Consider the following 13,494-nt stretch of genomic DNA (forward strand, 5'->3'; position numbering starts at 1 on the left):
TTTTAACACCTATAATCTTGACATCAAAACATGTACTTAGGAGACTCATAATTCATATTTAAAACATTCAAAGTTTAATTCAAATCATCTTTGAAACATGTGATCATCAATACACTACAAGTGTAACCAAAATCAAACATCATACTATCTAACTTCCTACTAGAAGCTAATAACGTGTTTGGTTCGCTGTAATGATAAATTCATTCCAGACTTACTTGCTAAAGAGTTAAAATTCATATGTTCAGTTAATTTTATCCCATTCCACGGAATATGTTATAACAAGAGAAACTTGAATAAGGTCTGCATAGCCATTCAGAGCCTTCCTCATAATGGATAATTCAATGGCTCCCGTAATAAACATCACCAATAACTCAAAAATGGGTAAGCCAACTAAAAGTGAAGATTTACATAAAAAAATGGAGAATTAAAAAAAAAAAACACCAATAAAAGAAGGAGAAAGTGGGTTGATTGTAGAGAATAGGGAGAAATAACTAGCATGATGGAGATCAAGAGCTGAAATTTTCAGTGTGAGGACACGGTGGTTGATAGCAAAAACCATGGTGGCTGGCGGCGGCAGCTATTGAAATCGAAATGGCAGTGTTTGTTCCAACATTTTTCTGGGTTTTTATTATGCACTCTTCTAGGAGAATAGGACATTCTAGAGAGGGGAGAGAGGAGAATGGATTGTATAAAACTGTGATTCCACGTCATCCATATCACTTTCTAATAGGAGAATGACAATTCGGCTTTTTCTTCCTGATTTTTGGTTTTTTCCAACTGAAAAAATTCAAATCCAACTAAATGTAACGACCCGAATTTTACCGTTACAGAAAAAGTGTATTTTCGGTCTCCGTTTCGAAAACGGATTTGTAAATATTTATTAAAAATATTTACAAAGTAAAATGAGTGGTTAATTAAAGTTTAATTAAGTGAATTTAATTTAATTAAGAGTAATTAAGAAAAGGACTAAATTGAATAAGGGTAAAAGTTGAATTATAAATTAAAAGAAAATAAAAGGACTAAAAAGGAAATTATACAAAAGTATAAATTGAGGCGGTTTACCGTGAAGAAAATCTAAGATTTTTATGTTTAGTATATTATTATATTATTATATTATTATATTTTTAATTATATTATATTATATATAAAAATAGAGGTGTGCATGGGCCGGGCTACCCGGCCGGCCCAAAGGCCTGCCCGAAAAATGGGAGGGTTCGGATAAAAATATAGGCCCGAAATATGGGTTTGGGCAAAAAAAGAGGCCCGTTTAGAAAATAGGCGGGCTCGGGTAAAATTTTTTTGAAATATATATTTTTATTTTTAATCATATTTATATTTTAATTTTAATTTTAATATAATCAATTTTATTATATTTTTTAATTTGTGTATTGTTTTAAGAATTGTTTTAATATATTTTTATTTGTTTCTTGTTTTAATATTTGTTTTAAATGTATTTGATTATTTAATATATTTTAAAATTTTTATTTAATGAAATAAGTTAAAAAATTTTAATATGGGTCGGGCGGGCCAGGCTCGGGCTTAAAATTTTATTTCGGGCTGAGTTTGGGCAAATTTTTAGGCCCATATTTCGGGCCGGGCTGGGCCCGGGCCTAAAAAACGGGCCTAAATTTTTTTGTGGGCCTGGCCCGGCCCGGCCCATGCACACCTCTATATATAAACTAAAGAAACAAAAGAAAGGAAATAGAAACAGAATGAAACGAAACAGAGAGCAGGGGAGAAAAAGAAAGAAAGGGAGAAAAGGGAAAATTAAAGGTTTGAAGTTTTAAGCTTTAATAGGTAAGTCAATAAAGCCCCTTTTTACTTAATTTTGATGTTTTAGAAGTTTTGGAACAAAGTTTTGATAAAATTAAGTTGATATTTTGAAAGTTATTAGATTTCTAGATATTGCCCATGTTAAATAAAATGATGAATTAAGGGCTAAATTGATAGAAATTCAAGTTAGAAATGATATAAGGGTTGAATTGTAAAGTGATTCATAAGTTTTATGCTTTAAGGACTAAATTGAAAGAATTTCGAAATTATAGTTTTATGATGAAAATGTTGGACAGCAGCAGTAGTCTAAGTTTGAAAATTCACCAAAAATTGTAGAAATTGAATTAGAGGATGAATAAAATATGGAATTAAATCTTATTGAGTCTAGTTTCTTATAGAAGAGACGATATAAGCAATTGAATTGTAAATTATGAGATATAATAAATTTTGTGAGACAAGATCAGAATGAATTCAGGTTCCACTGTTCTGACTTTGGAAAATCCCCAAAATTGGAGAAAAATAATTATAGGTCTAAAGTTATATTTTTAGAATCCCTAATGAGTCTATTTTCAGGAGAAATCAACGGGAATATTATCAGAGTTATGTACTGTGAGATAATTAATTTTTAGTGAAGAAGGGACGAAACTGTCAGACAGCAGAATAGGGGTGAATTTAAAGAATAAACTGTACTTAATGGCTAAACCAAAAATTCTGAAAATTTTATTGTAAGAAGATTTGTGAGTCTAGTTTCAGGAAAAATTAGCGGATCTTAATTTAGAATTCTGTAACTCAAGATATGAATTAGTAATTTATTAATGATTATGAATTGTATTAATTTCGTAGTCAATGTGGTACCGGAAATCTCGGCTAAGAAAGGACAAGACAATGTCAACGGAAGTTAGCTCGAAAATTACGGTTCGTATTTCTATAATCCAAACTTAGTCATTATTTATTATATTTATATACATATGGCAATTGTTAGTGATTGAATTATGATGTTTTACAATTGAAATGGATTGATTTTGGTATGCGATGAATTTATATTGATTGAAATTATTTTGATTGAAATTATATTGATTGAATTATATAATATATATGATTTATGTAAAAATTTGAATATTGAATGAATGTTATATTGAAAAATATATTGATTGGAAATATGAGGAAATTGATATGAATATATGAAATTGTGATATTTGAATATTTGATATTGAAAATGAATTGAATTGTATTGAATTATGAATTAATGTGAATAATTCAAATATATTGTTGAATTGTATGAATTGTGAAAATGGGTGAATATATGTCATTATCGAATGGTATATTGATGAAAGAATTATTAAATTGAGAAAGTGAATGAAATACCCTATTAACTAGTCGGGTGAGTCGGATATAATTGGCATGCCATAGGATCCGGAAGTGTACGGGATTTGTCGGCTTTATCGATTAGGCACTTTATGTGTCGTATTTCAGGCACCTCGTGTGTCATATCAGGCACCTCGTGTGTCGTTTTAGGCACTTTATGTGTCGTACTCTGATCAGGCACTATGTACCGTTTTAGGCACAATGTGTCGTATTAGTGTATTTGGGTTGGAATCCGTGTATCCGTCAAAGTCCGGGTTTGTTAATAGGGGTAAATAAGTGAAAGATAAATCGAATAAATTTGATTGATCAAGCTATTGAAATGAAACGAGAAATTGAATTGAGAATTGAAAATTTAGATATGAAATTGAAAATATGAACCAAAGGTTCATGAAGTGATTGGAGTTCGAATTGATGATATATGATGCCACTTGATGAATCGAAATGTGATTTGAGATACATGAATCGTATGTTTATAGTGAAAGCTATCAGGGATAGTAAGTTGATATGATATAAATGAAATTGACTGTTATTGAAATGAATTAAAATGGAATATGATTGATAAGTGTATAGTTGAATATAGTTTAATGATATTGAATTGTGAATAAATTAAGGAAAGCTATACCAAGTAGTAAGTGAAAGAATGGAGTAAATCGTAATGGATTTATTTAAGAATTGAACAATTATGTTATTGTGTTTATTATATGAACTGTATAAAATTTTTATGGTAAATAGTTGAAATTTATCTATGAATAAATAATTGCATAATTGTAATTGTTATTATGATCTTAAGTATTTGTTATATTATTAAATGTTCGGATTATAGAAATACCATTGAGTATACCATACTCGCTGCACGGTTTGTTTCCGTCGTGCGAGTTAAGTAAAGATAGTACGTTGAATCAGCATCCCAGGACGATCCCGAATTAATTAAGGTAAAGTATGTTGAGTATTGATAATGGCATATACCCAGGATGTTTAATGAGAGTCATTTAGGTTGTAGAAGTATTGATGAAATGAGTAAATTATGGTTGACAACGGTATGTAGTATGAATTTTGAAATTTACTAAAAATTCGTAGTGATTCTAAATTAGTCCCGAATTGAATTTACTGTTCATATTGGACCCCGAGGGCCCATTAAAGGGATGACATCTTAAAACTAGAATGTGTGTGAATATTTATTTTAATTAATGACCGGAATTGGACTGTACTGACTGGTAATGTCTCGTAACCTTGTTCCGGTGACGGTATAGGGTTAAGGGACGTTACACTAAAAATGCTAAAAATTAGGAGGAAAAATCTAATTTGTCATTTTACTATTGGAAAGTGATAGAGATAATATTAAATCATAGTTTTATACAATCTTTTCTAAGGAAGAGAGAGGGACACAGAATTTGCAAAGAAGAGTTAATAGAAAGAGAAACATCTTTGTTTTGATTAATGTAGTTTTCTTAGAGTAATGGATTGATATAAACTTGATAAACTAAAAATATTTTAAATTTAAATATTATTAAATAATTTTATAAAATTATTAATTAATTAATTTTAAAAGTTATAAAAATATCTAAAATTTTAAATCTAATAATAAATTATTTAATAAGTAAATTTAAACAATTTAACATGTGCTAATATTGATTATAACTATAAAATAATCATTCCACCTTTCATTAATAATAGTGTAAATTAGAACTTATGCAAAGATGAATGAGTTTATTATATTTAAATTAAAAGATATATTTAATTAATTCATATTTTTATTTATAAAATATTTACACATATTATAATTTAGTGTATATATAAACATTTAATTAATTCATATTTTATATATATAATATTTATACTTATTATAATTTCAGTGTTTATATTAAGATTTAATTAAATTTAAATTTAAATTTAACTTTTAATAAAAATAGAATTTAAAATTAAAATTAATTTTCTAATAAAATAGTGAAGAAATTGACATTTATTTAGTAAAATAGTAAAGAAATGAACATTCATTCATAGGGTAAGTGCAAGTATGAGAGTATTCTCTAGCAAATGTGAGGGTGAGGGTAAGTGTGAGAATGAGAGAGTTCTCTAGCTAGTGTGAGAATAAAAATGATATATAAGAGTATTTTTAATTAATACAGGATTAAAATTAACTTTTAATGGATATAATGAAGAATCATCACTTATTTATAAGGTCAATATGTTAATGTGAGGTTAAAATTAACTTGATATAATGAAAAATTATCACTTATTTATAAGGTTAATGTGAGATATGAGAGTGTTTTCTAATTAACGTGGGATTAAAATTAACTTTTAATAAAAATACTGAAGAAAGTGACTCTTATTTATAGGGTTAATGTGTGAGCATGAGAATGTTCTTTAGCAAATATGAGTAGGGTGAGCATTTGATCAAATCGAATGAAAAATTTCGAGTTAATTGAGTTGATGAATCATATTTTATCATCCTAATTTGATTTGAAATTTTCTCAAATCGAGTCGAGTGAGATGGAATTCGAATCGAATCGAATATATTTGTTCGAGTTAAATTTTAAAAAATAAATTTGGGTCCTTGTAACCACTGTCACCAATCGTAATAAAATTTATCCACCGTAATCAAATTTTTTATTACCTTTCATCACTTCATAATTTATTTATTGATCTTTTATATAGGGGTTAACTTATTTGCTTGCTTAGTAATTTCAATTATCTTCATATTCTTGTTACTATGTATTTTGAAATTAAAAATATATTAAATGTTGTAGTGGGCCAAATTTGCTGGCCCATTAACCTCAAACCAAATAGTAAAAAGCCCAATAATTAAATAAATGTCCATTTACAAATCATCCTAAATACAATAGGCCCAATATTAAAACCCAAGACCCAAGTTATAAACCCAATAACTAAACCGATACCTGACCCGAAATACAAGCCCAAATGGCCCAGAAATTTTAGAACAGAAACCCTAGGGTTTCTTTCCTACACTCAAGCAATGACCAAGCCTCACTACAGCCTTCGATCAATCCAGCTGACCACGTTCAGCGCCAAAGACGGTCCGTGCAAAGAAAGTCCACGCATCTTGTACCTGCAAAGAAGGGACAAACGCACAGCAAAACAAACAAAACAACGAAGAATATTGTATTTTTTGATTTATTTTTTATCATTTTTACCCCATTCGGCTATAAAGCCAGGGGATTTCACTAGTTGTAGGTTTTTACGCGCACAAGAAATACATTTCGAAATACAAACACACAAAAGTAGAAGCAATACAAAGCATTATCAAAAGCAATTCTTTTTCTGGAGGTGATTTTCTGTTTAATAGTCGCTTTAGGATTTCTGTCAAACAACTCTTTTTTTATCATCAATTATCGAGTTTAAAAAAAATAGAGAAAAAAAAAAGGAGAAATCTTACCTCATGGATCTGCCATAGATCCCTCTTCGCTTCGTCGGATGTGAAGTTGAAGGAGGGGTCTCAAGGCCGGAGATTATCGCCAAGGGCTCGAGTCTGCCGATCTTCTTTTGCGAAGGCAGATCGACGCTGGTGCTTAGAGAGACCCGTGGGATCCGACTGAGAACAAAAAGGGGGGCTAGGGTTCAGTTGTAGTCTGGCTGGATGAAGGCCATTCTTACCCTTATAAGGGAAGCAAAAAACGGCGTCGTTTCAGCCAAATGCAATGGCTTGAAAAACGACGTCGTTTGAAGTCACGCCCGACCCGATCGGGCTTACTGCCCCGATGACCCGCGTGTTTTAGCGGTGAGGGTTATTTTCCACATAAGTCCTTCCCCTTTCGTCCCGTTTTCAAATCAGTTAACATTTGCATTTTTTTCTTTTTTAAATTTCACCCCGTAATTTTGCGTGCACTTGCACTTTGGTCCAAACCCAAGCGTTGCGTTTCGGGGGTCTGGGTTATTTCCAGACTTGGTCCCTGCGCATTCGCACGTGTTACACGCCGGTCCCTTTTTGATTTTAACAGTTTATTTTATTTAAATTTTTCTTTTTTATTTTAACTTGATTTCAATTTAGTTTCTTTTAGTTTCATTTCATGTTTATTTATTTGTATAAATTGTATCATTGGTATCATTTATTTACTTACTTATTATAATTTTGGTAATCATATTTTCACATTTTTGCATACTATATTTTTTTATAAATGTTTTATACATACACAATTATATATGTATATATATATGTACTTTGTAATAAAGCTAATGTCACTTCATACATATAATGTTTTTATTCTAACTATGTATTTTAGCATATATTTTGCTACGATAATATATTTTGTATATATATATATATATATTGCATAAAATTATTTTTCTACTTGCTTATATTAGTACACATATTCGGTTTATATATTATTAAATCTATACACATTATCATTTCTTTATAAATTTGCATGTGTTCTCTTTAAAATTTATATATATATATATATATATATATATACACATTAATACACTTATTACTTTAATAGATTTTTATTCTAAAACACCTTTTACTTTGTAATTTACCAAATATTTTCTTTATGTATATATGAAATAATTTTAAAAACTTTTTAATTATAAAATTATTATTTTTTGAATGTTTCTTTATATTACATTGCTTTTGTGTTTTATATAGCCTATTATTTAAATGTTTTGATATAAAGATATGTATGGTTTTAGACCAACTAAAATTATATATATATATTATTAATCTCATTCTTTTATAAATTTATATGTACGCTTTTTTTACAAGTCTATTTTGGGCATTATGTTTTGTCATGTATTTTTGTATCATATATTTTATTATAATATATTTTGTTAACTTCTAAATGAATTCATGTTTAAAATATTTTACGTGCAATTTGATTCAAACTTTTATTTTATAACATCTATTTCTATGGTTATATATCCCTATTCTTTATTCAAGCTTGTCAACCTATATATCTCAAGCTCATTAATCTATGCCATTTTGATTTCTACATTCCATTTGATTCGCATATATCTTGTTGTTTTTTTTTTTATATGTTATAGCACATGAATATATATTATCATTGCATGGTATTCATCTTATTGATATGTTAATTGTTCTTCATACGTGATTGAGATTAGGCTACGATTTTTAGATTAATCATATTCAATTGCTTATTCTGCTAGTTGATTAATGCTCTCATCCATCAAGTATCGTACCTCATGTGTGCCGGTTATCCCATATCATCTTTTTTCACTTGGTTTACGAAATGTGATTTTTATAAAATTTAAATCTTTATAATTAATTTCGTCTCATTTCAAAAAATGCATTAATACATTTTAAGCTAGTTTTATAATTAAAAATTCTTTGAAACGAAGACGAGATTCGGTATTTGGCAATTTGTGAAATAGTGCCCTAACGTGTTGGGTTGCAATTTCGTGTTTGCTCAAAATAATCGAATATCCCTTCAAAATTTCACTCATGCCTTTTAAAAATTCTTTAAAACGAAGGCAAAGTTTGAAATTTGGCAATTCGCGGAATCGCGCCCTAACGTGTTGGGTTGCAATTTCTCGTTTGCTCAAAATAATAGAATATCCCTTCGAAATTTTACTTAGGTCTTCTAAAAATCCTCTAAAACGAAGGCAATACTCGGTGTTTGACAATTCGGGAATCATTACCTATCGTGCTGGGTTGTGATTTCTCGTTTGTTCAAAACGATCGAATATTTCTTTAGTTTTTCACTCATGTTTTTTTAAGAAAACCCTTTAAAACAAAGGCTATGTTCGATGTTTGGGCAATTCGAGAATCGTGCCCTATCGTGCTGGGTTGCGCTTTTTCATTTGTTCAAAACGATCGAAGATCTCTTCGGAATTTCACTCGTATTTTCTAAGGTGAGGCAAGTGGTCAATGTTTGGAAATTCAAGAATCGTGCCCTCTTGTCTTTGGGTTTGGTTTTCCGTTGGACTAAATAGTTGAGCATCCTTTTGTGATTTTTGAATTAAAAATTTTCGGACGTCGAAACAAGAAGATTTTTGAAAACTAACTCGGATTATTCAAATGTTATTAAAAAGAACCACATTTCAAAAAACATTTTTAATTTTAGACATAAGGACAGTATTTAATCGATTCGGTACCAATTTTGGGCGTAGTGAGGGTGCTAATCCTTCCTCATGCGTAACCGACTCCCGAACCTATTTTCTCATATTTTCATAGACCAGAATCGTTTTTTTAGTAAACCGAAAATGTTTTATTAAAATAACCAAATTCTTAGGTGATCCGATCACACCGAAACAAAAAGATCAGTGACGACTCCATGTTTCTGTTTTTCAAAGCCGATTCCCCCGTTTCCATTAAATTAAAAAATTTTAAATAAAAAGGGTGGTTTCGACAAATGTAAAAATATGATTTTTAATAAAAGTTATTTTAGAGATAAAATGTGAAATTGATACCAATATAAAATTTTAACACAAATATTTTATGGCATCATTAATAATTCAATTTTAATATAAATATTCAATATGACTAAACAATTCAATAATATAAATAATATAAAATGTGAAAATTAATTTAATAATATAAATAGTAGATATAAATAAAATTATTACTGTTTATGTTAGGAATTTTTTGAATAATTTTATTTTTATTTGGGAGTAAAGAGTGAAAAGTAAAAGTTTAGGGGAAAATAAAAAGTTTTGAAGAGTAAAAGTTTGAGGAAAGTAAACAGGAGAGTAAAATTTTGGAGGAAAATATTAAAAAAATAGTGGGGATGGGTTTGGGGTAGATGGGGGTGGGATGGGAAGGAAGTAAAAGTTTTGGGGGAAAGTCGGAGGAGTAAAAATTTAGGGGAAAATAAAAAGTTTTAAGGGTTTTTAGGAGTAAAATTTTGAGGAAAAGTAAATAGGAGAGTAAAATTTTGGTGGGAAATGGATTTTGGGTAGATGAGGGGGGTTGAGATAGGAGGGGAGTAAAAGTTTTGAGGGAAAAGTGAGAATGAGTAAAAGTTTTGAGGGAAAAAAAATGTTTGAGAGTTTGGGGTAAAAATGTAAAATATTATAGTTTGATATTTGAATTATTCGAGTTATTCGAATTTGAAAACTCAACCCGATTCGAACTCGAAAAAAAATCGAGTTGACTCGAATAACTCAATTCTTTAACTCAAAATTCAAATTTTTTTTAATTTTTCGAGTCGAATCGAATTTTGCTCACCCCTAAATATGAGATTAAAATTAACCGTTTAAGGGATTAAAATTAATTTTAATGAAAATAATGAAGAAGTGAATTATAAGAGTATTATCTAGTAAATTTGGGATTAAAATTAACTTTTTAATGAAAATAGTGAAGAAGTAAACTTTGAGAGTATTTTTTAGTCAATATGAGATTAAAATTAAATTTTTAATGAAAAGAATTTGTCACTTATTTATAAGGTAAATATGATGTATAAGAGTGTTTTCTAGTCAACGTGGGATTAAAATTAATTTTTTCATAAAAAAAGTGAAGAAATTGACGATTATTTATACAGTAATTGTGAGCTCTGATTTTCAAAATTGATAGGGATTAAATTGTTCAAAATTTTTGAGAAGGACCAATTTTCTCAATATCAAAATTGAGAGGGAGTGGAGAGATGTTTTTACCAATCTACATAAAAGGCCTTTTGATATATTGACAATAGAATTCACTTATGGATAGCCCTATCAGGCGTTTGTAGTCCAACGGTTAGGATAATTGCCTTCCAAGCAATAGACCCGGGTTCGACTCCCGGCAAACGCAATTAGATTTTTCATTTCAAGCAATTTCCCTTTTTCCTTGTTCTCCGATGGAATGGTGGTAACTGGTGTTAGTGTTTGTTGGATCAACACATGAGAGCCATTTGCCTACCAAAGCCAATCACACACACACAAAGAGAAACATTTGCGATCTTCAAATGAGAGTGCTAAATTCTGTAGTAGAACCCCCTACCCCTACACATCAAACCTTTAAACAATTTATCCTTTCGTTATTCATCAAAGCTTCACCATTTAATTTCACCTAGGAGAGAGATGAAAAAAACTAGGGAATCTGAAAAAAGGTTGAATGATTTACATAATAATTTTTAAATCTAAACATGAAATAATAGTTGCTCTTACTCTTCATTTTTCTTTAAATGCTTGACGCTAGCATTCAATAAATATTTAAATTCAATAAATATTTAAATATATAATAAGTCTGTTGTAAGCTGTGTGTTTATAGTCTTAGAAAAGAGTCATGAATCACACATTAACTGTATATTAAAGTTGATCTTGAGATATAAGTGTTTAAACCACTTTCAACCTATAGGTTGCTTTTTGTGGATAAAATTGTAAAGTGAAAAGTTTGAAGTTAAAAATATACCTTCCATGGTAACACTATAGCATAAGGTTACCTTTAGTATAATTTTTTTCTCCATTTCCTGAACTTTTTCCATAAATTGATATTAAGAATGAAAATGACATTAAATCAGGCAAATGCCATATATGAATTGAAGCAACAAAGAATACTGGAGATTTTGTTTAATACTGAAAAGGCTAACCATGTTTTAGATTAAGATACTTTCATAATTTAGGAATATTCTAAATTTCATAAACCTCATGCTTTTTTCTCTAGTGTGGCTCAAACAAAAGCATGTTTATCATGCATTTTCCCTATCTTGATTGTCTTCATAATCATTGTTATCATTCGATTTGCTTAATGCTGTTGAATCGCAGAGTGATAGTCCGATAACTGACAATCGATAAAAAATTCCTTTGTGATAGTGTGAAGAGAAGACAAATAAACAATTTCGAGAGTAATTGTTGCCAATGCAAATGCCTGTGAATATGCAGTCAAAGCAAAGCTGAAATTTTCATTTTTCTTGGAGTACGTCTATCCTATATATATAGCTATAAAACTATGCTCTTTTAAGTGTCTAATACCCAAATTAAATCTGAATGAAAAACTACATTAATCTTAACATAAATAAAATGTTCAAATGCATATCCTATTTCGGTTAATGAAATCACTATTATATTATCAAATTAAGACTAATGTAATTTTTTGTTAACTTGAAAAATTACAATAATTCCTACATTAAAAATTCTGTATACGATTATAGAATGATTTATAGAATGGTATAAATTATTTTATTTTTATAAATGTTATATTTAATTGTTTCTATTACTACATATTGATTATTTAAGATATATATAACACTAATCTCTCAACTATGCATTAGTTCTAGATGTAGCCCATGTATTTCAATTTAATAACATTTAACATTTTTTTTTGGAATTGCAGTCACGACTCAAGTAATTAAATTTATTAAATTAGTTTATATTATTTTAAAATTTTATGTGACAAATATATTATCAAATTTATAATATTATATTAGTTTATTATTTTCACATAATATTCACAAAAGTTGGATTATTTTCAAGATAAAAATCAAGCATTTCACCAAGCAATAGTAGTTGTTGAAATGCAAACTTGTAGTTCAACCCTGACTTTATATAGTCAAATTAGATTATTAAAGTTGAATAAATTTTTATGCAAATTTTATTAAAAGAACTTCAAGTAATGTTTTTGAAATCGAATTATTGATCAAATCAATTAGATCACTAGTTTTCAATTTGTTAGGTTGAAATTAAATAAATTATTAAAAATTCATAAAAATAAAAAATATATAAAATTTAATTCAATTAGTTTTTTTAGCTCTGATTAATTAGTCTATACTGATTTGTGAGCCAATCAATGCTTTGATTTGTTTTGAATTGGTGTATTGATCGATTCTTGATCTAACTGACTGATCCAATTTTAAATAACTCTTCAATATTAGATTGATAAGTATGAGTAGAATTAGGGTTTTAGGCGAGATAAATGAAAGGGAGAATGGAATGGGGAATTGAACTTCCTTCCCTGTTCTCAATTCTGTTTTAACTCTTTTCTTTACTTGTGTATTATTTCACCATTCACCTTTTTGTTTTAAGCTGATAAATAACTCTATAAATGGCGGTGAGATCTGAATCCACATTTCAAAATTTTTGTTCTAGTATTTATTATTTTTTCGGTTTAGGAGATAGACTTCATCTTCTTACAGTTATATTGGCATCAAGTTAAAAAGAGTTTGTTGATTCAAGATTGATAAGCATATAGTTGGAAATACCTAGTTTGATCGTTTATCGTATTCAATCTATTAAAGAACACATTGACATGTCCAATTAAGTAGTTAGTTGGGTTCTATTAAGAGGAAATAACAATCAGTTTTGAAACAGTTGAGGCCATTGGTTCAAGTTAGGTCATTCTAGTTTGCAAAGTTATTGGAGTTAAATTGTGGACTCGTATTTCATAGTTATTCATTCAATAAGGGTTAATTGTTAGACGTTCTTGCAATAAATTTACACATAGAAAGGTTAATAGTTTAAGGCATCCTC

At 28.9% G+C, this 13,494-nt stretch overlaps 1 non-coding gene across 1 annotated transcript; it reads left to right on the forward strand.

The window, feature by feature from the left end:
* Positions 1-10,768: 10,768 nt before the first annotated feature.
* On the forward strand, positions 10,769-10,840 carry TRNAG-UCC (transfer RNA glycine (anticodon UCC)). Its single transcript has one exon. It is a non-coding gene; the product is annotated as a tRNA-Gly (tRNA).
* The last annotated feature ends 2,654 nt before the right edge of the window (positions 10,841-13,494 follow it).

This window comes from Gossypium arboreum, chromosome 13 (genome assembly GCF_025698485.1).
Source record: "Gossypium arboreum isolate Shixiya-1 chromosome 13, ASM2569848v2, whole genome shotgun sequence".
Taxonomy (NCBI): domain Eukaryota; kingdom Viridiplantae; phylum Streptophyta; class Magnoliopsida; order Malvales; family Malvaceae; genus Gossypium; species Gossypium arboreum.